The sequence below is a fragment of the Numenius arquata genome, chromosome 30, assembly GCF_964106895.1.
Source record: "Numenius arquata chromosome 30, bNumArq3.hap1.1, whole genome shotgun sequence".
Lineage (NCBI taxonomy): Eukaryota > Metazoa > Chordata > Aves > Charadriiformes > Scolopacidae > Numenius > Numenius arquata.
This window is the reverse complement of record NC_133605.1, coordinates 46416-70866: the sequence shown is the minus strand read 5'-3', so window position 1 is coordinate 70866 and position 24451 is coordinate 46416.

Genomic DNA, 24451 nt, shown 5'->3' with positions numbered 1-24451 from the left:
TGCCCAGGGAGGTGGTTGAGGCACCATCCCTGGAGGTATTCAAGAGAGGAGTTGACATAGTGCTTGGGAATATGGATTAGTGTTGGGTGGTGTGGTGGTGTGTGTGTGGATTGCGTGTGTGGTGGTTTTGTTTTTGTTTTTTTGTTTTGTGTTTTTTTTTTTTTGTTTTGTTTTTTTTTTTTCATTGGTTGGACTAGATGATCTTAAAAGGTCCCTTCCAACCTCTGTGATTCTGTGATTTTGTGACTTAAGGAACTGCTGTCCTCTTGTGGGCCTCAGTGGCAGAGACAGCAGCCATAGCCAAGAGGACAAGGATTTCAGTTCTGTTGATGATGTTGTTCTTGGTTCTGACCCCACCAAGGCCCTTGGTTGTCCCCACCACAGGCTGTCCTCCACTGTCCTGCGACTGTGCCTGCTTCCTTGCAGACTTCAGCTCCCCCCCGGTTCCTCACATCACTCTGACCCAGGATCTCCCACGCTTTACTGGTGTCTCCCTGTCCTCACTGGCTGTGTCTTCAAACACAAAGATTTCTGAGTAATTGCCGGTGCCTGTGAGGTTTCCACAACTGATCCAGCTTCTTCCAAGGCCCTGCTAATGCTCCCCCAGCTCCCAAGATGTCCTGGCCTCCAGACTTGCTTGAATCCTCTCTCCATATCCCAGCACGGAACGGCACACGTACCTTCTGCTGCCACCTCAAATTGAAGAATCAACCTGCTTCAATTCAACATGACCCCACCTCACCCATGGTATTTCAGATCTTTTCCTACCTCTAACACACCTATTGCTACCCATACATCGCTCTCTCTGCACTCCCCTGTGGTGCACAAACCCTTCCCTCTTCCCCAGCAGTGCTGGGCAGTCTTCAGGAACCACCTTTTCGAAGCAGAGGAGCCAGCAATTCCACTCTGCCGTAACTCCAGCAAGCTGGGCAGGAGACCAGCTTGGCTGAAGAGGGAACGCCTCGTGAAGTTCAGGAGGAAAAGAAATGCTTCAGTCTCTGGAAGCAGGGTCAGGCTTCGCAGGAAGATTACAGAGCTGTGGTTCGTATATGCAGGGAGAAGGCAGGAAAGGTCAAAGCTCAATTAGAGTTGAAACTGGCCAGTGTTGTCTCAGAAAACAAGAAGGGCTTTTTAAAGTATGCTAATAGCAAGGGGAGGTCAAAAGAAAGCATTGGACCAATACTTGTTGAAGATGGTCATCTGACTAACAGGGATGAAGAGAAAGCAGAGGCATGCCATGCTTTTTTGGCCTCAGGCTTTAATAATGCAGCTAGAGCTTGGGCTGCCCGCTCCCCTGAGTCGGAGGAGCCCAAGTGTGGGAGCAGAGACTGTCCATTTGTGGACACTGAAATCATGAGGGACCAACTGGATCAGATTAATGTTCACAAGTCCACGGGGCCTGATGGGATTCACCCCAGAGCACTGAAGAAGCTGGTGAATGTGATGGCAGGACCCCTGTCGATCACCTACCAAATGTTTTGGGAGTCAGGAGAGGTCCCCCCTGACTGGGACGTAGCCATTGCTATTCCAATTTACCCAGAGGGTTTGAGGGAAGACCCAGGGAACTACAGACCCGTTAGTCTAAGCTCAGTTCCTGGAAAAATTTATGGAGAAGGTTATACTGGGTCCTATTGAAAGGCACTTAAAGAACAATCAATATGGGTTCACAAAGGGAAAGTCCTGCCTAACTGATTTGATATCCTTCTATGATAAGGTCACCCGCCCACTGGATGAAGGGAAAGCAGTGGATGTAGATTTTCTGGATTTTAGTAAGGCTTTTGATACTGTCCCTCACAGCATCCTTCTGGACGAGCTTCTGGGTTCACGGTGCACTGGGTGAAGAAGCGGCTGAAGGGCAGAGCTCAAAGGGTTGCAGTGAGTAGGGCTACCAGTGGTGCTCCTCAGGGTTCAGTTCTAGGGCTGGTTCTATCCAATACGTTTATCAGCGATCTGGACGCAGGAGTTGAATGCACCGTGAGCAAGTCTGCTGATGATCCCAAACTGGGCGTTGCTATTGACTCTTGTGGGACAAGATGCCTTGCAGAGAGATCTAGAGAGATTGGAGCACTGGCCGATGATTGATGTGATGACATTTAACACGTCCAAATGCCAGATCCTTCACCTAGGACGGAGTATTGCCGGGCACAAGTATAAATTGGGAGAGGAGTGGCTGGAGAGCTGCCCTGCAGAAAGGGATCAGGGGTGCTGGTTGGCAGCAGGAGTCCCAGCAGGAGTCGCTGGGAGTCAGCAGGGAGCCCTGGCAGCCAAGAGGGCAAACCACACGCTGGGGGGCATCAAAGACAGTAGAACCAGCCGGTCGAGAGAGGGGATTATCCCACTGCATTCAGTGTTGGTGTGGCCTCACCTTGAATAGCGTGTGCTGTTCAAGGCCCCACCATTTAAGAAGGATGTGAAGGTCTTTGAAAGCGTCCAGAGGAGGGCATTAAAGCTGGTGAAAGGGCTGGAAGGCACGATGAGGATCGGCTGAGGACTTTGGGCTTGTCTAGTTTGGGCAAAAGGAGGCAGAAGGATGACCTCCTTGTTCTCTACAGTCCCCTGAGGTGGGGAAGTGGAGAGGGAGGTGCTGGTCTCTTCTCCCTGGGAACCAGGGATAGGATGCGTGGGAATGGTTCAAAGCTGGAGTAGGGGAGGTTTAGAGTGGACATCCAGAAGCTTTCCTTTACCGAGAGGGTGGTCAAACACTGGAACAGGCTTCCCAGAGAGGTGGTTGATGCCCCAAGCCTGGCAGTGATTAAGAGGCATTTGGAAATGCCTTTAAATACACGCTTTAACTTTTGACCAGCCCTGAATTGGCCGAGCAGTTGGACTAGATGATTGATGTAGGTCCTTCCAATTGAAATTATTCTATTCTATTCTATTCTATTCTATTCTATTCTATTCTATTCTATCTGATTCTCAAGTTGTCAGAACCCTTCGATCCTGCCCCGCCACTTCATGTCTGAGCTTGCTCAAGTAACCCCTGACTTGCCCCACATCCACTGCTGGTTGTTCTCCTCCAGAGTCCTGCTTCAAGGAACACAGGCCTGGGAGACCTTATGGCTGAAGACAAAGAGGACAAAGAGGACCTCAGACACATCTGCACCTTCTCTGACAAAATTCAGCAGTAGCCACACCTGTAAAGAGGAAATGAAATGTCCCTGAGGAGAGCAAACCCTTCGGACCAGAGAGACGCAGGGCTGGACTGCGCGGCCCTGGCAGGAGAGGGCTTTGCTGCCTGTGGTGTCTCTGCAGCCCTGGAGGGCCTGTGGTGCAGGTGAAGCTGATCTCCAGGAAGGACAAGGTGCTCTTGAAAATGTCCTTCGCTACGGACAACCTGTGATCCAACACTGTGAAAACCATTGCTCTGTTCCTTGATTGCATCATCAAAGGGATGACTAAAGGATGTGGGAGCAGCACTGCCAGCATCTACTGGATGGAGAAGGGACAGGACTTGACCCCCTGTGGTTGCTTTAATGAAAACCTTGAACGTGTCTGAGGTTCTCCTGGGGTCTGTGACGATGTGGCTGCTCTGAATGGGGACGGTGTTCCTGCAAGTCCTGTGCTGTCCCTTCTGGCTGCGTGCTGCTGTGCTGGAGAGCCCTGGCACCTCAGGCAGCACCACAGGATGGAGTCAACCTCCAAATTGAGCAGCTGCCCTGAGTTAGGTGAGGCCTTGGAGGGGTGTCTCTGAGAAATCTGCCCTCACTGCCCCTGGAGAGCTGGTAAATGCAGCTGGTGGAGAAGAGGGAGACTTAGCTCTCCTGATGGCAATGACTCCGTTCTCTCAGAGGAATAGCTCTATGGGCTGCCCTGGACACAATGTGCAGGATCAGCTTCATGGCCCTAAATGGGGACATCTGCTGTCACTTCAGCTGGCCAAAGGCATGCTCCACCAGCCTCCGAGGGAGGAGGTGGTGAGGAGGAGGAGATGAGCCCAGGTGCTGCCCAGTCCTTCTGAATGTTTCCATCAGTTATCTGCAAGTGTCTTGGACCACCTCTGGCACCTCAAATGCCACCTGTGGTTTGCATGGGTACAGGAGGTAGAGGAGATTCCTCCCTTTCACTGCCTGGGTGTCCTGTCTCACAGTGACCTCAAGAAGAGGTCATTCTTGGACCTAACTCTGTCTCTGAGAGGGGAAATGCCACTGCTGGAAAGAAGTGTCTCTCCCCAGCGGAAGGAACAAACATCATTAATGACTTCAGTTGGTTTCCGAGTCAGTTGCCCTGGAGCCCCAGGGACATCTCCGAGGGAGCCCAGAGGGGCCAGAGGAAGCGATGCCTTGGGCTGTTGCTCTGCTGCTGAGCTGGGCCGGGCTCCTGGGATGGAGGGAGCTCCTGGCCATGGGGCAGCGCGGCAGAGAGACAGCTCTGCCCAGGAGCAGCTCCTCTGCCAAGCGCAGCAGGGCTGAGGGCACTGCCTGCAGCCACCGAGGGGAGACAAGAGATGTGAGAGAGAGGTAAAGGCAGTCTGGGGTGGTGAGTGAGAGCTCACCAGGGGGAGAAATCTTCCCAGGCTTTGAGACGGTAAGTCTCTGGCTGCAGGGCAATGCAGCTGAGTTCCTGGAAGCGTCTCCTAGACCTGGCACATGCCACGACCGATAGGACCTGCCAGGAAGGTTCTGCTGGGTTTTCTGGTGTGGAGGAGGAGGACCCTACACCCCAGGGTACTGTGTGCTGGGAAGGGATTCTGCTGCTGCCAGGGTCAGCTGTAGCCTGCCCGGGGAGTGTGGGGAGAAGCTGTGGGTGGAAGGAGTGACCACCACAACGGTAGGGTAGGGACGAGCAGGTGAGGGCACGGTGCCTCTGCTGTCAAGAGAGTGCTGCATGGGTCAGGGCTTCTCACAGGTTAAGCTCTTCCTCGTGACATTTCTAAGGGGACTTCTCAGGCAGCACATTCACTCAGCGGCATCTTCCCCTTTGCAGCCGCATCAGGTTTTGTGTGATCTGCTCTTTAGCCCCTGCACACGCAGAGATGCCCCTGGGAGGTGTTTGCAGGCAGAGGTGGGCGCCCAGCGGGTGGGATGGGGTTTGTGAGCACTGGCAGGAGTTGAGCTGGGGACAGGGAGACGGCTCCTGGCAGCAGAGACATGGGCAGGGAGTGAGAGGGAGCTGCCGCCAGAAACGCTGGGGAAGGGGATGTGGGCACCTCCCTGCTGTCCCTGCAGCACAGACACCTTCCCCTGAGCAGCTCCTCCCTGGTCTCCTTTCCCAGCCCAGGCAGAGCCTCTGTCCTCAGGCCCATGGGGTCTTGGCTGCGCATCACCCCTGCAGCAGCCAGAGCCCAGGAAAGGGCAAACCCCTGATTTCCATCTTGTTTGTGTGTCCCTCCTCCCTTGGCCAGGAGCATTGTGGCATTTCACTGCTGTCCCCTCCTGCCTGTGCTGCCCTGGTTCTCACCATTGGCTTTCCTGAGTCAGTGCCGGGGGTGGGGGTTGGGGGCGGCAGATTCAGCTCCTGTTCAGACTCCCATCCTTTGGGTCCTGCTCTACAGACGTGTCTAGGGGAGAAACGTGCCCAAGTCTCCTCCAGGCCAGCTCAGGACATTCAGCTTTTTCCCTGGGGTGTCCTGTGGGGCTGCAGGGTGCCCTCCAGAAGGGCACAGCTCTCCCAGAGTATCTCTGTGCTGCCCAGGATGCCCATGGAGAAGACATCTGGGTGCTGAGGCCATGGAAATGCTGCTGGGCAGCGTTAGATGGGCTACTGCAGTGATCCCTCTGTGTCCCAGTCTGGGAGGGGAGAGATGAGAAAGGGCGAGGAGTCTGTGAATCTGCTCTTTGAACCTGGATTCCTCTGCTCCCTGCAGCGTCCTCTTTCTTTTTAGGGGGACATCGGAGTGTGACCCTCCTCCAGGTCCAAGCTGCCAACGCAGGGCAGCTGAGAACAGGACCGATGGGCAGAGCAGCTCTCCTCTCTCTGCACTAAGGGACAGTCCCTTTGCTGCTCGGGACCCACGGGATTTCACTTGGAAATTTCATTAGAAATGTGAGGGATTTCAAGCATCCAAACCCACTCCTAAACATGGCAGGTGAATCTAGAACACATTAAACAAAACAAAATCCCCTCAGCTCAGTTCTGCAGCTGGGAAAATTGCAGAGAACAGAGACAAAAAGTTCTTTGATGTCTCACAAGTACATTTAATTTGAGATCACCCTGCGGCACAGCCAGAAGGACTCCTCAGTTTCCCATTCCAGAGTCCCTGCTCCCAATGGCACCCTCATCCAGCAAAAGCCAGGGCTCAAGTGAGGGAGCTGCAGAGAGGTCTTCCTGAAAAGAGAGAGCCTGAGTGGGGGGTTGCAATGAGACATGCAAGAAGTTTTGCTCAGAGAAGTCAGGCTGAACTTTGTACTGCCTTTTCCTTCTCAACAGATAACCACAGCCAGTGGTAGCAAATGTCCAACAGCAGCTCCATCACCATGTTCCTCCTCCTGGCATTCACAGACACACGGGAGCTGCAGCTCTTGCACTTCGGGCTCTTCCTGGGCATCTACCTGGCTGCCCTCCTGGGAAACACACTCATCATCACCGCCATCACCTGTGACCACCGCCTCCACACCACCATGTACTTCTTCCTCCTCAACCTCTCCATTCTTGACCTGGGATCCATCTCCACCACTGTCCCCAAAGCCATGGCCAATTCCCTGTGGGATACCAGGGCCATCTCCTACTGGGGATGTGCTGCACAGCTATTTCTGTTTGTTTTCATGATTGCAGCAGAGTATTGTCTTCTCACTGTAATGGCCTACGACCGCTACGTTGCCATCTGCCAACCCCTGCACTACGGGACCCTCCTGGGCAGCAGAGCTTGTGTCCACATGGCAGCAGCTGCCTGGGGCACTGGGTTTCTCAGTGCTCTCCTGCACACGGCCAATACATTTTCCCTACCCCTCTGCCAGGGCAATGTCCTGGACCAGTTCTTCTGTGAAATCCCCCAGATCCTCAAGCTCTCCTGCTCACAGTCCTACCTCAGGGAACTTGGGCTTCTTGTGGTCAGTGTCTGTTTAGGCTTTGGGTGTTTTGTGTTCATTGTGGTGTCCTATGTGCAGATCTTCAGGGCCGTGCTGAGGATCCCCTCTGAGCAGGGACGGCACAAAGCCTTTTCCACGTGCCTCCCTCACCTGGCCGTGGTCTCCCTTGTTATCACCGCTGGCACATTTGCCTACCTGAAGCCCCCCTCCATCTCCTCCTCACCCCTGGATCTGGTGGTGTCATTTCTGTACTCGGTGGTACCTCCAGCAGTGAACCCCCTCATCTACAGCATGAGGAACCAGGAGCTCAAAGAAGCTTTGAAGAAACTCATTCAATGGGTTCACCTCCAGCAGCAGTAGAGCTGCCCATCTCTCCTCACAGACTCTTCTTAGCTTTTCTCAGGGTGGTTTGTGCTTCATTTGTTTTTCCTCTGTGATGATCATGTTCATACAGGAATGTCTGTATTTGCTCCACATCTCCAGAAGCATGATCCTACTGTGCTGAACAATACAGAGGCCTTTGGTAAATGTGCCATCATGGTGTCAGAGCTGGCTTCCTAAGGAGCATCTCTGTAATCAAAGGGCATCTCTCCCAAGGGCAGCTCCTGAAGCCTGGGCTCTTCTCCCTGCTGAAGGCAGGAGCAGGCTCCAGGAACTGCACTCGCCATGGCTGCTGCTGAGCTTGGTTCTCGGAGGGTTTATGGGGAGAGGGCACTGGGAGACATTCTGGGGAGAGAGGGCTGGGCCCAGGTCTCACTAATTTTAAGTATCTGTCCTGGGTTGGGTGTCACAGGGCTAACTTCTCTTACAGTGCTGGGGAAAACTGCACTTTTAGAAGTCTCTATTGTCTGAATTCATGAAAATATTTACTTTATAGCCAGCCAGAGTCTGTGGGATTCAAGGTCTCGGTGTTTTTGAGCCTTGCCAGGTGCAGGCACAAGGAGGAGCAAGGCCTGGGCATTTGGCCTGGGCTGGCCAACAGGATTATTTCATACCATGATCGTCACATTCAATATAAATTGGAAAAGTTTGCTGTGTAGTTTCTCTCTCCCTTGATGGTCATGGTCCAGAGAACTCCTCGCCCCGGTTATGGACCCCTGAGCCCTTCCCTTCCCCCCAAAGCCTCAGCCCTTGCAGTGTCCAACCTTTGCTGTTCCTGCTGGGAGCGCACACCTTCCTGCTGATGGAATGGGCTGAGAATAGTTCTTGTATATCTTAGATTAGTATCGGGATTGATCCTGGTTCTTTAGTATTATTGTCAATTATTTAGTCTTATTCTATTAAATCTATTCCCTTTTAAATTATTAAATTTATTTAATCAATTAAATCCATTCCCCTTATTAAATCGATTCCCCTTTCGCGGTGGGGAGGGGTCATTGGGTGAGAGAATAATTGTCTAAATGACCATAAATTGTTATGGGTTTTCTCAAACCGTAACAGTATCCACAAGCAAACAAGGGCTCTGCCATCCCAGGGGAGGCCGGTGGGACCCTCCAAAAGGAGACTGGAGAGTGATTCGTGTGTCCTTCAGTAAAAGCCCATGGATGGGTCAATGTGCACGTGGGAAAACATCCTGAGTCATGAAAAAAGCTCTGAGCCCATTCCACAGCTGTAGACCCCTGGGAAGGAGCTCAGTGGCAGTGCGGCCCCTCCAATTGATTCTGCTTCCCTCCCTGACCAGCACAGCCAGTGTGGAGTCACTCCAAGGGCCCACAGCCCACTTGCTCTGTGGAGCATCACTGCCAGCGTGGGGCCCTGTGAGGAGCACAGCGCCACCAGGCTGGACCGGAGGAGGGGTGGGGAGAGATCAGAGGAGCCGACCACGGCTAGAAATAGCCTTGGAGAGAAAAATGAATGTGTTCAGCCGCTCCAAGACAATACCCAGAGTTTGGGTACCCTAAAGGACGCTCACGGTGCAGAGTCCTTGCTGTGCTGGTGCTCCACCAGGCCTGGGAGGTGGCTGGAGAAGGATTGGTGTCCACCACTTGCCATCTCTTGGTGCCATCATCCGTCCTGAAGGGTGTCATGGAAAGGAAGGCTGGGGCCCTGTATCAGGGCTTGCACTGAAGGAAGCCACATCACTTTGCTGCCATCCTTCAGTCCTTGTGCCCAGAACATGTTCTTCAGGCAACCTTCCCCACCCTGGGTGTCAGCACTTACCTCAAAAGTCACCCCTGGACAAGGCTCCTCAGCAGGGGCTGATCTGGAGGACTGGGGTCCAGCTGTGACCACAGGAAGACCTCTCCTGGGTCCTCTGCAAGGCTGGCAGCCTCTGTGGTCCCCACCAGAAAAGGCAGCATACAGAGACTTGGGAAACTGTAGACCATCCCCATGCCCATTGGAGCCCTCAAGAAGAGTCCCTCACTCCAAAGATCCAGCCTGGCTTGTTGCAGGACCAGCCCATGGCTTTGTGTTTCAAAGAACATCTGGTGAGGAAGGAGAGACACCGGTACAGATAGGGACATGCTGGCGTGAGAACAAGACGGGGAAGTACATTGGGTGTCTGCAGCCTGCAGGGAAACAGGCACAGGCATGGGACAGTGTAGGACAGCCTGTGGTGCAGATGGCCAGGGGCGCTGTCAGGGCTGAAAGGCCCTGGCAGAACCCAGGTCTTTGCCCCCTTGGCTATGGCTGATGGCCCGGCCACAAAGGCCTAAGAAGACACACATCATCCTCATGGCAATGGGGCATCGTTGCCTCCTTGCAACCCTCCCAGGGAGGCCGGGAGGTGTCGTACCATTGTCCTGTCTTTGGCATTGCACTCCCCACATCCCCAGGAAGAACCTTAACCCACACAAAAGGGTCAGGATCTGCCTTCCCAGGGTCTGGGGGTCAGGGCTTGGCCTTTCTGCTTCATCAAACAAAGCCAGGGGTTTCTCAGCACCTGAGCTGCCTGCACAGCACCTTTGCCTTCCTGCCATCATGGCCTCCTGTGATCTGCTCTAACGAGTCCCTGGGGAGGCTTTGTCAGGAATGGCCCTCACAGGGGCCCGTTTATACTTCAAGGTACTTTGGGGTTTGCTTCTGACTTTGATTTCTTGAGAGGTTTCTTCAATCTCCTCTTGGCATCTGAGGTTCATGGACCCAGCACCAAATATGCCATGGGGCTCATTAAGACACAGAAAGCCCTAATGAGTTATATCTCTGTTCGTAATTTTCTTTAAGGCCTTAGGACTTGTACAACTAATTGGAGAGGTTTCAGTTGGGTACCTAATATGAAGCTTTACGTGAAGATCTCATAAAGGAGGATTCTTTCTTTCAAGGGTATTTTCTATCTTGTTCTACTTTATAGAAGTGAGAACAGCATTCTCCAATGGGTATTGATCCAGCGGGTCTCCTGGAGACACCTGTACAGGCAGGAGAAGCAGTCCCTTTAGGTCCAACGCTGTATGGACAACCTCACTCCTCACCTCCTCAAGCCCACCAGTTCCCTCCTCGGCCACTTCGCACTTGCATCCCTTTTCCTCGCATCAGACTTCTCCACCGCACTCTGCAGCTGGATGGTACAGCTCCTTTCCACCAGCTCCCACCTGCTTTCCTTAGAGACCGGGCTGCACAACGGCACAGAAAGGTTTCTCTTCATTGCCGACAAAGAAAAGTTAAACTTGATGTAATTTAATAAACTATAGAACTCTCTCCTCACATATAGGCAAAGTCTAAGCATCATCTCCTGTCGTCCAGCTTTCACAAGGGGTGTCCAGACAAGAACATTTTTAGACAGAGAGATAAGAAAGGATAGATATAAACACAAGGAAGGTGTTGACTAAAGAGTTAAAGAGACTTCTGAACGATGGGGCAGGTTTCTAACTCCCTGAACCTCAAAGCAGAAAGCAGAGAGTGGAGAGGCATCTGACTGGCCAAAGAGCAAGCGGAGGAGAAACCCGAGAGCAATGGGAAGGGCAGGCATCCAGGTAGTCTGCTGAAAAGATGTCCCTAGACATGGCCATTGAACCAGGAGAGGTGGAAACACCTGAGTAACGAGGTCGATGAAGTAATTAACAGAGTAGTGGTAATACAAATACAGGGGAAGATCAGTATTTCTTCTGCCATTAGTACACTCCCAGGAAATTCTGTCATGGTGGGAAACTCAGCTATTTCTTAAACGTGCTCCGATGATTCAGATGATGAAAATGTGCTGGTATATTTTTTTCAAATGTAAAAAATAAATAAAAAATATAAAATAACACCGTGCACCTTTCTGGTCAGAAATCAGTCGTGTGAGCATAAACAACCAGGACTGTTTGGATGTTAAGCACAATAAAAAGTTTTTACAAATACATTAGCAAGAAAAGGAGGACTAAGGAGACTCTCCATCCTTTATTAGATGGGGGCGGTAAGATAGTGACCAAGGATGAGGAAAAGGCTGAGGTACTTAATGCCTTAATTACCTCAGCCTATAGTAGTAGGACCAGTTGTTCCCTGAGTACCCAGACCCCTGTGATAGTAGATAGGGGTGGGGAGAAGAATGAAGCCCCCATAATCCAAGGGGAAATGCTGAGGGACTGATGATGCTGACACAGGCCAGGATGCTGTTGGCCTTCTTGGCCACCTGGGCACACTGCTGGCTCGTGTTCAGCCGACAGTCGACCAACATCCCCAGGTCCTTTTCTGCCGGGCAGCTCCAGCCACTCTTCTCCCAGCCTGTAGAGCTCATGGGGTTGGTGTGACCCAAGTGCAGGGCCCAGCAGTTGGCCTTGTTGATCCCGTTGGCCTCAGCCCATCGATCCAGTGCATCCAGATCTCTCTGGGGACCTATCCTACCCTCCAGCAGATCAACACTCCCACCCAAATGGGTGTCCTCTGTGAACTTACTGAGGGTGCACTCCATCACCTCGTCCAGATCATTGATGAAGATGTTAAAGAGAACAGGCCCCAGTACTGAGCCCTGGGGAGCTCCACTCATGGCCAGCCACCAATTGGATTGAACTCCATTCGTCACCACTCTTTGGGCAAGGCCTCCAGGCAGATTTTTTGCCCGGTAAAAGCCATGTAAACCATGGGCAGCCAGTTTCTCCAGGAGAATGCTGTGGGAAATGTTGTCAAAGGCTTCACTAGAATCCAGGGACACAACATCCACAGCCTTTCCCTCATCCACCAAGTGGGTCACCTCGTTATAGAAGGAGATCAGGTTTGTCAAGCAGGACCTGCCTTTCACAAGCCCATGCTGACTGGGCCTGATCGCCTGGTTGTCCTGTTCGTGCCTGTCATGTCAAAAGGAATGTAGTTTTAGTTTTGTCTGTCAGAGTCCCAGCAAAGGACTTGCAGTGAGTCAGATTCACAAAAAAATGAAAATTATTTTCTTTATTGAGAACCTCAGAACAGATTTGAGATTGGCGTTGATAAATTCACTAACTACAATAGCGCTACTAATTAAGGTTAATATTGCTGGTAGGAGTACCTCCACCCAAGTAGGAGGTGGCCCTGGTGTCAAACAGGGATTGGCCATGGCTTTGGGGACAGTGGTGGAGATGGATCCCAGGTCAAGAACGGAGAGGTTGAGGAGGAAGAAGTACATGGGGGTGTGGAGGCGGTGGTCCCAGGCGATGGCGGTGATGATGAGTGCGTTTCCCAGGAGGGCAGCCAGGTAGATGCCCAGGAAGAGCCCGAAGTGCAAGAGCTGCAGCTCCCGTGTGTCTGCAAATGCCAGGAGGAGGAACTGGGTGATGGAGCTGCTGTTGGACATTTGTTCACCCTACACATGGGGGACTGTTGAAAGAGGAGAAGACATTGACAAGTTATGACCGACTTCTTTGACCCTGTCCTGTGCTGTTTTCCAAAAAAAATCCCGCCAAATTGACTGCGAGCTCAGGTGTGTGCTGCTGAGTGAGGGCACTTCCTTTGCAGGGATAGAAATCCCTCTCCTTACTATTGCCTTTATCCTGGACACTGCTGATCCCTGGGGGACAAAAGGGCTCTCTGTGCCCTGGGGCAGAGCCAGGAGAGCTGCTCTGCACACCAGTACCTGCTGGTCACCACCCAGGTGTCCTGTGCTTACACCTCTCTCCGTGGGAGAATGGTCTCCCTGACACCGTCCTTGAGGAAGAAAACGGCCTTTTGTGAGTGTGGGAGAGTCCAGGTTCCAAGTCCATTTCTCCCGTCTGTCGTCCCTTTCCCTGTGCAGCTGAGCAGAGAGGGATGCAGAGGGGTGGCCTGGCTCTCTGCCGCCTGGGGCTGTCCCTGCTGGGAGCTGTCTCTCTGTCCCCAGGTCTCTCCCTGTCACTGCTCCCAGAGCCCCCCCACCCACCCTGTGCTCAGCTCTGCCCTGCAGACCCCTCCTGGCAGCAGAGCACTGCCCAGGGACATCTCCCTGTTTGTGGGTCCTGAGCAGTAGATGAGGTAAAGCCTGATGCTGCAGGCAAAGGTGATGCTGCTGCTGTCTGTAGGGAGAGGAGTGGGGGAAGGCACGGTATGAGGTTTCTGGCAGATCTACTGATCCATCACTGTAAGGGTTCAGGGAGGGCTTTTTCCCTATTCCCTGAGGAGAAATCTGTAGCACACAAAAATGAAACATTTTCATCTCTAAGGAAGCACCTGTGTTGAGCTTTCTCTTGAAATGCTGCTTCTGCCAATGTTCTGGGGATGATCTGGAGCTGCCAGCAGCCTTGACCCTTGCAGTACCCTCTTGAATGCCGTAGGATCCTTCCCTGACTGCACTTTCTCTGCCCCTCTGGAATTCCTTGAGGTGTCCCTGGGGCTCCAGGGGAAACTGTTGTGAAGTAGGCTGAAATCACCACTGACTTTCCCTCTCTTAGCTCTGGAGAGACACTTCTTTCCAGCAGTAGCATTTCTCAATCACAGACAGATTGAGGTCCAAGAATACCTGTTCTGTTGTGGTTTCAGACAGGACACCCAGACAATGCCAGAGAGGAATCTCCTTCAATCTCTTCTCAGGGAAGGGATTCCGCTGAGTCAATGGAGGCTTCTCATCCTGGGTTTGTAGTCCCTAGAGCTAAGAGAGGAGTCGGCTCCATCCCTGGCACACCACAAACCCCCACGAGGTGGGATTCCTCTTGCCTCCATTCAGATGTGCACAAAACCAGGTCCTGCCTGTGAGCTCCTTGTCTCAGGTCCCCTGGTACTGAATGGAGATGGAGGGCAGGAGTCAGATGTTCAGACACAGACACCTGGGGACATATTTGGTGCCAGCGGTGACCAAGATGCAGCTGGGAACTGCAAGCTCTAGTGGAGCAATTCTTAGAGACGGGGCAGCATCTGGGGGCATCTTCTTGGAGGTTAGTGGGAAATCCCTTGGGCGACATTTAAACAACAAAAGGTGCCCACATGTAGGAGAAGTGAACCTGTGACTGTCCTTATGTTCGGGGCAGCGCAGAGAGGGATTCGGCTGACCTCGTGGTATCAGGCCTGTGGTGCTGTGGGAGGTGCCAGGGCTCTGCAGCACAACTGCCTGCACCTGCCATGGACAGCACAGGAACCCCGTCCCCGTTCAGACCAGCTGTGTGACAGCCATCACCCAGGGCATCTCAGACAGAGTCGGGGCCTTTGGGCCAGCGACTGAATCCCGCCACTGCAGTGACGCAAGGGCTGTCCCTTCTCTATCCAGTAGATGCTGGGCAGGGCATGAACACCCAGCACATCACACCAGGGTCTCCACTCGTCTTCCTTCACCCTCAAACTCTTCCAGTTCTTCTCTCCTCCAGCGTTCAAGCATCCCCTTGATGATACAACCCTGGGTCAGGCCAATGATTTCTACAGTGGGTCTGAATCACAGGGTGTCCACACCAAGGACGTTTTCAACATCATCCCTTCCTTCCTGAGATAAGATTCACCTCCCGCACAGGCCCTCGGGGCTGCAGAGACACAACAGACAGCAAAGCCCTCTCCTGCTCCAAGGGCACACACCAGCTCTTTCTCTTTGGCCTTGGGGCGAGCAGGGTTTGCTCTCTTTGTGGGCATGTGATTTCTGCTTCACACTGCCATCTGCCCTCCGCTCCAGCATGTCTCTGCTCTGAAGCAGAGCCTTTGCACATTTGAGGTCTTATGGAAGCAGGTTTTCCCTCTGCAAGTCTGCTCTCAGCCCAGCTGAGGTGCTGCTGCCCAGACGTGCCCCAATGCCCTCAGCCTGGGGCACAGAGAGCAGGAGCTGGAGCTGTGTGTGCAACCTCTTCCTTCCACTTGGAGGGAATAACAGCTGGAGGGGTGTTGGGACAGCTCACATGCCTGGGGCTGTGATGGGGGGTTCAGGATGATCAGGAGGCCAGCAAGGTCAGGAGGGAGGTGCCCTCAGTGTGAAGGAGCTGCTCAGATGTGTGGAGCTCCTCTATGGGACGAACAAGTTGAGTGAACCTTTGTGGTTGATGGTCAGAGGAGAGGCTGGTAAGGGTGACATTGTCGTGGGTGGTGAAGAGTCTATTAAACTCCCTTTGCTGGCTGTAATGACCCTGGCATTCACTGGAAGGGGACCACAGCAGCATGCAAACTGTCCTGGAGTTTCTTGGAGGATCTTGGTCAAGGCACAGCTTGGGACACAGGTGCCAGAGTGGCCAAAAATGGTGATACTCATCTGCATCTGTTACTCTCAAAGAAGGAAGAGGTGGACACCGGTGTGAACTTGAAGTGTTTTGACTGTGAAACTGCGGGGTCTCACCTCCCAAGGGGAAGGAGAAGAGCGCAGATGCCAGACCTGAGAGAAGCAGACTTTGGCCACGTCTTGCGACTTTGAGTAGGGCAGCCCATGTGAGCAGCAGTGAGGGGCAGCAGAGCTCAGTAGAGCTGGTCTGCAAGGGCAGAGTCTTTCAAGTACGAGAGTGTGGTCACACCAATACTCAGGACAACAAGCAGAGGTATCAGGAGAGAAGCTTCGGGAAACAAGAAACTCAAAGGGAAGTTCCATAGAAAATAGGAACCATGCGAGATGTGGATGCAATGATCAAAAACAAAGGGGGAATTCAGAAATGCAGTTGGATTTGTGAACACCAGAGCTCCCACAGAGTAAGAACACTTGAGAGGGAGTTCAAGGGCACAAGGATGAGCTGTTCCTACTCCAGAAACAGTTAAAGAAGAAACAAAGAGACTGTGTGGCCACTGCTGAATTTGCTAAAAGTAGGTGTGGGTAGGGCTGAGGTACTCTTGGCCTTTTTCTTCACCGGTAAGGCCTCCCAGTTCCATGTGCCTAAGAGGTAGAACACCATGTGAAATCCAGCAGTGCATGGTCATCCCTTAATAGGCCGTTGGACCAGAGAGGATGAATCCCAGGATGCTGAGAGACCAGGCTGATGTCAGAGCAGGGCTGCTCTGATCCATTTGGGAAGGTCATCACGACGGGAGAAAGCAAAAAGCAAACCTGGCACACATCTTCTAAAAAGGCCTCAGGACTGAGCAGGGGAATTACAGGCTGCAGTGACAGAGGCCAGGGGCTGCGTGGCTGGGCAGCAGCTCGGTGGAAATAGCCCTGGAGATCCTTGAGCTTCATCAGACAAAACATGAACCATCAGCAAAGGCAGCCAAGAGTGTCCGGGGCTGCGTGAGCAGGAGCACAGCCAGAAGAAGTGATTGTCCTCCTCTGCTCAGCACCTTTTACACCACACCCTGCCCAGTGACAGTGAGACAATGGCAAACAGGAACCAGCTCACAGGAGGGTCGCTGAGGTGGTAATCCTTCCATTATCCTTCAAGAGTTGCTGTGATTTCCCTAAGAATATCAGCATCTACAAGAACAAAAAACATTAAATCAACAAAAGCATTCCCCTGCCTAAATACAAATATCTGCAGCGGAGCAACCTGCATCTGAGGTAGCCCCCCTGGGCAATGCCAATGGCATCAGTATTTCAATATACAGCATGACAGCCAGTCCACAAGGACGAATCTGAAGTGTTTCAGATGAAGGCTGGTCTCGCAAAAGTCTCTCTTTGTGTCCCCTGGTGCCATGGACATTGCTCATTAGACACCCTCTCCAGAGAGTGGCAGAGCCTGGATCCCCTTCTCAGGACAGTCTCTGTGCCAGGAAGCCACAGGCATGGGGGGAGCTCACCTGGTTCTTACTGGAACTGCTCTTTCTGCACAGACAATCATAAAACCTCAACCATTTCCTGAGAGAGGGTAAAAAAGTCCTGTTATGGCCAGTACTGCTCACCGTGAGCTCTGGAGATGGCAAGGAAGATGCTAAGGCACATGGAAAATAAGGATGTGACTGGTGACAGCCAACACGGCTTCACAAAACGCAAGTCATGCCTGACAAATTTGGTGGCCTTCTGTGATGGCGCTACAGCATTGGTAGATAAGGGGAGAGCAACAGACGTCATCTACCTGGACTTGTGCAAAGTGTTTGACACCGTCCCTCATGACATCCTGGTCTCTAAATTGGGGAGACACGGATCTGATGAATGGACCACTCGGTGGTTAAGGAATTGGCTGGATGGTCACACGCAAAGGGTTGTGGTCAATGGCTCAATGTCCAAGTAGTGGACAAGTGGTGTTCCTCAGGGGTCAGTACTGGGACCGGCACTGTTCAACATCTTTGTTGGAGACATGGACAGTGGAATAGAGTGGACCCTCAGCACCACACCACACGACACCAAGCTGGGTGGCGCAGTCAACAGGCTGTTGGCGCAGTCAACAGGCTGGAGGGAAGGGCTGCCATCCAGAGGGACCTGGACAGCCTGGAGAGGAGGGAACCGTGTGAACCTCATGAAGTTCACCTAGACCAAGTGCAAGGTCCTGCATCTGGGACATGGCAATCCCAGGCACAAATATAGTTTGGACAGAGAATGGATTGAGAGCAGCCCTGAGGAGAAGGACCTGGGGGTGCTGGTGGACAAGAAGCTCAACATGAGACGTCAACGTGCACTGGCAGCCCAGAAAGCCAACCACATCCTGGGCTACATCCCCAGCAGCCTGGCCAGCGGGGAAAGGGGGGGGGATTCTGCCCCTCTGCTCCGCTCTGGTGAGACCCCACCTGGAGTACTGCATCCATCTCTAGAGTCCTCAGCAGAGGATGGACATGGACCTGTTGGAATGGGTCCAGCAGAGGGCCACGGAGATGATCAGAGGGCTGGAGCACCTCTGCTGTGAGGACACGCTGAGAGAGTTGGAGTTGTTCAGCCTGGAGAAGAGAAGGTCTCTGGGGAGACTTGAGCAACCTGGTCTGCAGGAGGTGTCCCTGCCCAATGCAGGGGGCTGGAACTTGATGATCTTTAAAGATCTTTCCAAGCCGAACCGTTCTATGATTCTGTGATTCTATGATGCAGTCTGGGGCATCTGTGGCACACCCGCCCTAATGGGAATGGCTTTCCTGTAGGTCCTGTGCAGTCCCTGCCCGTCCTGGCATCTCCTAGAGCTCTGTGGGCCTGGACTGGAACATTGAGTAGCTGCCCTGAATTCTGTTAGGCAATGAGGGGCTGAACTTGGGACAAATGCCATTGTAGTCACTGGAGATTGAGTAAATTCAGCTGGTGGAAAAGAGAGAGACCTTGCTCTCCCTACAGGACATGACTGCAGTCCATTCATATGAACACCTCTGTGAACTGCCATGAACATCAGGAGTAGGAAAAGGTTCCTTTTATTTGGGCATCAGCTGTCATTTCACTTGGCTAAAGGATTTCCCGCCAGGCTCATGTACGATCCCCGAGATGTTTCCCCGTCTCTATCACCGTCCCCATTAGAGCTTGCAGTTTCCTGCGTGTACCTTGCACCACCTCTGGCAACTGGAATGTTCCCAGGCATTTGCATCTGAACATTTCACTCCCGCCCTCCATCTCCATTACTTAGCGTGGGAGTGGAGAAAAGAGGCTCACATGCAGGTGCCTATTTTGTGCACAGCTCAACACCTGAGGAAAGAGGAATCCCGTCTCCTGTGGGCTTCTAGCAGGCATGGGAGGGAGCTGAGTCTCCATCAAATGCTAGGAATAGAAACGCAGGATGAGATGCCTCGATTCCCTCAGCTGAATCCCTTCCCTCAGCAGGGGTAAAGGAGATGCCTGTCTGTCCCCGTCTGGCTGTCCTGTCTAATGATGGGCCAAGGAAAGTTGATATTTAGAGGTAACTCTCCCTCTCAGCAGGGAAATGACACTTGTGGAAAGGAGTGTCTCTATCCAGCTGAGAGAGAGAACATCAGGGATTGCATCAGCAGGTTCCCCGGCAGCCCCAGGGACACCTCAAGGGATTCCAGAGGGGGCAGAAAAGGTACTGCCTTGGGCTGTTGCTCTGCTGCTGAGCTGGGCCGGGCTCCTGGGATGAAGGGAGCTCCTGGCCATGGGGCAGCGCGGCAGAGAGACAGCTCTGCCCAGGAGCAGCTCCTCTGCCAAGCGCAGCAGGGCTGAGGGCACTGCCTGCAGGCACCGAGGGGAGAGGAGCAAGGCAGAGAGAGCTTGAAGGCAGTGTGGGCTGTGAAGAAAGTTGAGAGCTCACTGGGGGAGAAATCTTCACATCTTTCTACGTGGTAAGTACCTGCATGAAGGGCAATGTATCTGCAGTTTGTGGAAAGATCTCCAAAAGCTGTCACATCCCACAGTCGAGGGGACTGTCACAGTTTCTCTAGTGTAGAGGAGAAGGACATGCTGCTCAGCAAAGCCTCTCTGCCTTCTCCCAGGGAGGGCTGCAGGGTGTGCGTGGGAGTCTGCTGCCAGGGGTGCCCAGGGCTGTCCTTCGGAGCAGGGTCCCATCACCCCTGGGGGCTGTGTGCTGGGGCAGGGACTCTGCCACTTGCAAGGGTCAGTTCTCAGCCTCCTGCGGGGGCTCCCCATGGTGCTGCAGATAGAAGCTGTGTGTGCAAGGAAATACTTCTGGCAGGGCAGGGTCCTTCTGCTGTTGAGAGGGTACTGTGCGCGTCAGGGCTGCTCGCAGATCCAGATCATCGCTAGGAAATTTCCAAGGGGATGTTTCAAGTGGAAGGTCAAGGCAGAGTTTACTATAAGGAGATTTTCTGAACCTCTGTTTTCAGTTTCCTACTCTGAGCGCAGGGGACAGGAGCGAGGGTGGGAGTGGGAAACAAAAATAGAAAAGGACCCATCTAGTTTGAACAAGTCATTGAGACTCCTGAGCCGTAAGTTCAAGTGATCAGCAGGTCTGCTAATAGCCTCCTAAAGTGCCTTCAGCCACTCCTGTGCCTACGCTCAGCACCAGCATCACCTTTGCTGTACCCATCAGGTTCTTCTGAGCTCTTGAACCTCCAAAACGGAACATGAACCCAGCCCCTGCCCTGCAAACAGGCAGGTGTCTGTAGGGCCAAGGTGAGTGCACAGAGGTTGGGATGGGCTCTGTGAGTGCTGACAGGATAAGACATGGCACAGGGAAACACTTCCCAGGAGGAAAACGTCCAGGCAGCAAGGATATGACCAGGGAACGAGAGGAAACTTAAACCAGAAATGTTGTGGGAGGGAGAATTCCGCAAACTCCGTACGATCCCCTCCAATGCAGACCCCTTCCCCTGAGCAAGCCCCCCCGTGCCTCCTCTCCCACCAAAGCCTCTGCCCTCAGGGCTGTGGGGTCCAAGGCATGAACCACCTCCTCTGCAGCCGGAGCTCCAGCAGAGCCGTGGTGCAGCTCTCCAGCCACGTGCCCTGTTCTCCCTGCGGAGCAGCGGGGCTGAGAGCGACTGCCCGGCAGTGTCGGTGTCTGGGAGGTGACAGGCACGGCTGGGTACGGGTGATGCTGTCCCGAGCGCCCGGCTGCCTCTGCCCTGGCCTCCTTCAGCCAGACCCTCGCTGCAGTTTCCCTTGTTTCTCCACTTGTCTGTGTTATTGCTGCTCTTTTCTTGTTCTCACTCTCAGGCTCTCTGGGGATGGGAGTTTCAGCTGCAGAGTCACACGTTGATCTTGTGCGTCCTCCCATGCAGGTGTGTCCATGGGAACAAGGGTCCCAGCTTTCCTCTCGCCTGTGCGGCTGTGGACAATGCAGCCTGTGGGGCTGGGGAATCAGCTGGTTTTCCCTTCGTGAGATAACATCATGAAAAAACTGATGTATCTCCTTGAGGTGTCCTTCCAAGCTGTGAGCTGCCCTCCAGGATGCAAATCTGTCCCATAGCATCTTTGTGTTACCTGAAAGCCCCATGGAGAAGCGCAGAGACGCTATGACCAAGGAAATGCTGTTGGGTTGGTGAAATGAGCCCTGTGTGTCCTGGGCTGGAAGTGGTTGCTGAGACGTTGAGAAAGGGCGAGACATTTAGTTGTCTGCAGTGGATCCCTCTGCTCTCAGCAGGTTCTGCTGACGTTTCAGGGAAACATTGAGGGCGTGTGATCGCCCTCCATCTCAGAAAGGCACAAGCCCAGTGTGTCAGGGGCTGAGGGACAGCCCAGCTCCCCTCGCTCTGTACTAAGCCACAGGCAATCCTCTTGCCTTGCAGGATTCACTCTGCTCTCCCTGAGTGCAGCAGGAATACTGAGGGTTTCTGACATCCCAAAACAGTCCTCAAATGGGACGGAGGGAATTTTCTTTTCAAAAAAGCTCTCAGTTGGCCTCTGCCTCCCTCACTCCTTTGAAGAGGGAGTGCAGGTACTGGCACACCCTTGTGCATTGGGCATGGTTTTATCTGACAAAGTCAACCACCAGGACTGGCCCCTGCTTCCAGCGTACCCGTGAACTCTCTGCTGCAGAGCAGGGCTGACTCCTCGGCACCAGTGGGCAGAGGCCCAGCTCCTCATGGCACGTTCAACCAGCACGGTAGCAGAGCTTCAGCCATGGAGCTGAGGGAAGGTCTCCTAGAAAAGGAATACTGGGGGTAAGGCGTGTAGCAGGGAAGGGTCTGTAGGAAAAGGCTTTGGTTTTGCTGCTAAAAGTCTCCCATAACTTGTCAATGACTTTTCCTCCTTGCAGGGGTCTCCATGCCCAGAGGCAGCAAATGTCCAACAGCAGCTCCATCACACAGCTCCATGGGGTTCCATGAGAACTGGAGTAGGTTTTGCTCTGAGACGTCCACGGTAACTTGTCACTGCCTTTTCTTCCTTGGACAGGTTCCAGTGCGCAGAGGAAGCAAATGTCCAACAGCAGCTCCATCACCCAGTTCCTCCTCCTGGCATTCGCACACACACGGGAGCTGCAGCTCTTGCACTTTGGGCTCTTCCTGGGCATCTACCTGGCTGCCCTCCTGGGAAACGCACTCATCATCACCGCCATCGCCTGTGACCACCGCCTCCACACCCCCATGTACTTCTTCCTCCTCAACCTCTCTGTTCTTGACCTGGGATCCATCTCCACCACTGTCCCCAAATCTCTTGCAGTTCCCCTCTGGGAATCCAGGGCCATCTCCTACTGGGGATGTGCTGCACAGCTCTTGTTCTTTCTCTTCTTTATCACCGCAGAGTTTTATCTTCTCACTGTCATGGCCTACGACCGCTACGTTGCCATCTGCCAACCCCTGCACTACGGGACCCTCCTGGGCAGCAGAGCTTGTGTCCACATGGCAGCAGCTGCCTGGGGCACTGGGTTTCTCAATGCTCTCCTGCACACGGCCAATACATTTTCCCTACCCCTCTGCCAGGGCAATGTCCTGGACCAGTTCTTCTGTGAAATGCCCCAGATCCTCAAGCTCTCCTGCTCACACTCCTACCTCAGGGAATTTGGGCTTGTTGTAGTCAGTGTCTGTTTAGGCTTTGGCTGTTTTGTGTTCATTGTGGTGTCCTATGTGCAGATCTTCAGGGCCGTGCTGAGGATCCCCTCTGAGCAGGGACGGCACAAAGCCTTTTCCACGTGCCTCCCTCACCTGGCCGTGGTCTCCCTGTTTCTCAGCACTGCAGTGTTTGCCCACCTGAAGCCCCCCTCTATCTCCTCCCAAGTTCTAGACCTTATGGTGGCTGTTGTGTACTCACTGGTGCCTCCAGCTGTGAACCCCCTCATCTACAGCATGAGGAACAAGGAGCTCAAAGGTGCAGTGTGGAAACTGATGACCAGATGATTTTCTGAAACAATAAGCTGTCTTCTTCTACAAATCACTGTTAAAGTAACTCATTATATGTCAAGCTCATGTACTGTAGTTTATGTTAGTTTTAATTCTGTGTTTAGGCCTTTGGTTTTTGTTGTTTTTTTCTTTTTTGGTTTACTTTGTATAATGTTTTCTATCAAAAAAACCAACTTGTTTTGCTGTTTCGAATTATGCATTTTTCCAAATCTGTGAAATCTACATACTGTATAAATGAGGACCTGCTCTCTCTTTGTATTAAAATAAAATATAGAACCATCCAGCGACCTGTTGCCCAAAATCCTTCCTCTCAGGCTTTCTCTGGAGCTGCAGGGCAATGCCTGTGAGCAGAGGTGGAGGGGAAAGAGTCCGAGCACAGCAGCTCTGTCAGCGAGCACCAACCTTGGTCTTTTCCAGCTTGTGCTCTTTCCACTCCCACGCTCTCCTTCTGAGCCCTTGCCTTGCTATGGAGCCCGAGTGCTCTGGCAGCTCATCGTCCTGCTGTGTGGCAGCCCTGGACCACAGGTCGGGACAGGCACTGGGCAATTCCCTTCCAGAGCTGAACTCCCTAACAGCACCACACAGAATCACAGAATCTTCTTGGTTGGAAGGGACCTTTGAGATCATCGAGTCCAACCACAAAAAAAAAAAAAAACCCACACCAAAAAACCACCACCAAAACAAACCAAAGAACAAAAAACACCAAAACCAAAACCACACAAAAAAAACACCCACAATCACACACCACACCCATCCACAAACAGACACAACCCAACAATCTCGGGCACTAGAGCATGCCCTGAAGTGCCATGTCTACACGTTCCTTAAATCCCTCCAGGGATGGTGACTCCACCACCTCCCTGGGCAGGCTGTTCCAGTGCCTGACCACTCTCTCAGTAAAGTAATTCTTCCCAATATCTAACATAAACCTCCCCTGCCCCAACTTCAGACCATTTCCTCTGGTCCTGTCATTATTCCCTTGGGAGAAGAGGCCAACACCCACCTCTCTACACCCTCCTTTCAGGGAGTTGTAGAGGGCAATGAGGTCTCCCCTCAGCCTCCTCTTCTCCAAACTAAACATGCCCAGTTCCCTCAGCCTCTCCTCGTATGACTTATTCTCCAGACCCCTCACCAGCTTGGTGGCTCTCCTCTGGACATGCTCCAGCAGCTCAATGTCCTTCCTGTAGTGAGGGGCCCAGAACTGAACACAGCACTCGAGGTGAGGCCTCACCAGTGCCCAGTACAGAGGCACCATCACTGCCCTGCTCCTGCTGGCCACGCTGTTCCTGATACAGGCCAGGATGCCATTGGCCTTCTTGGCCACCTGGGCACTCTGCTGGCTCATGTTAAGCCGGCTGTCCACCAACACCCCCAGGTCCTTTTCTGCTGGGCAGCTTTCCAGCCACTCTTCCCTGAGCTTGTAGCATTGCCTGGGGTTGTTGTGACCAAAATGCAGGACCCGGCACTTGGCCTTATTCAACCTCATCCCATTGGCCTTGGCCCAATGATCCAACCTGTCCAGGTCCCTCTGTAGAGCCTGCCGACCCTCAAGCAGATCAACACTCCCACCAGGTTTGATGTCATCTGCAAACTTACTGAGGGTGCACTCAATCCCCTTATCCAGATCATCAATAAAGATA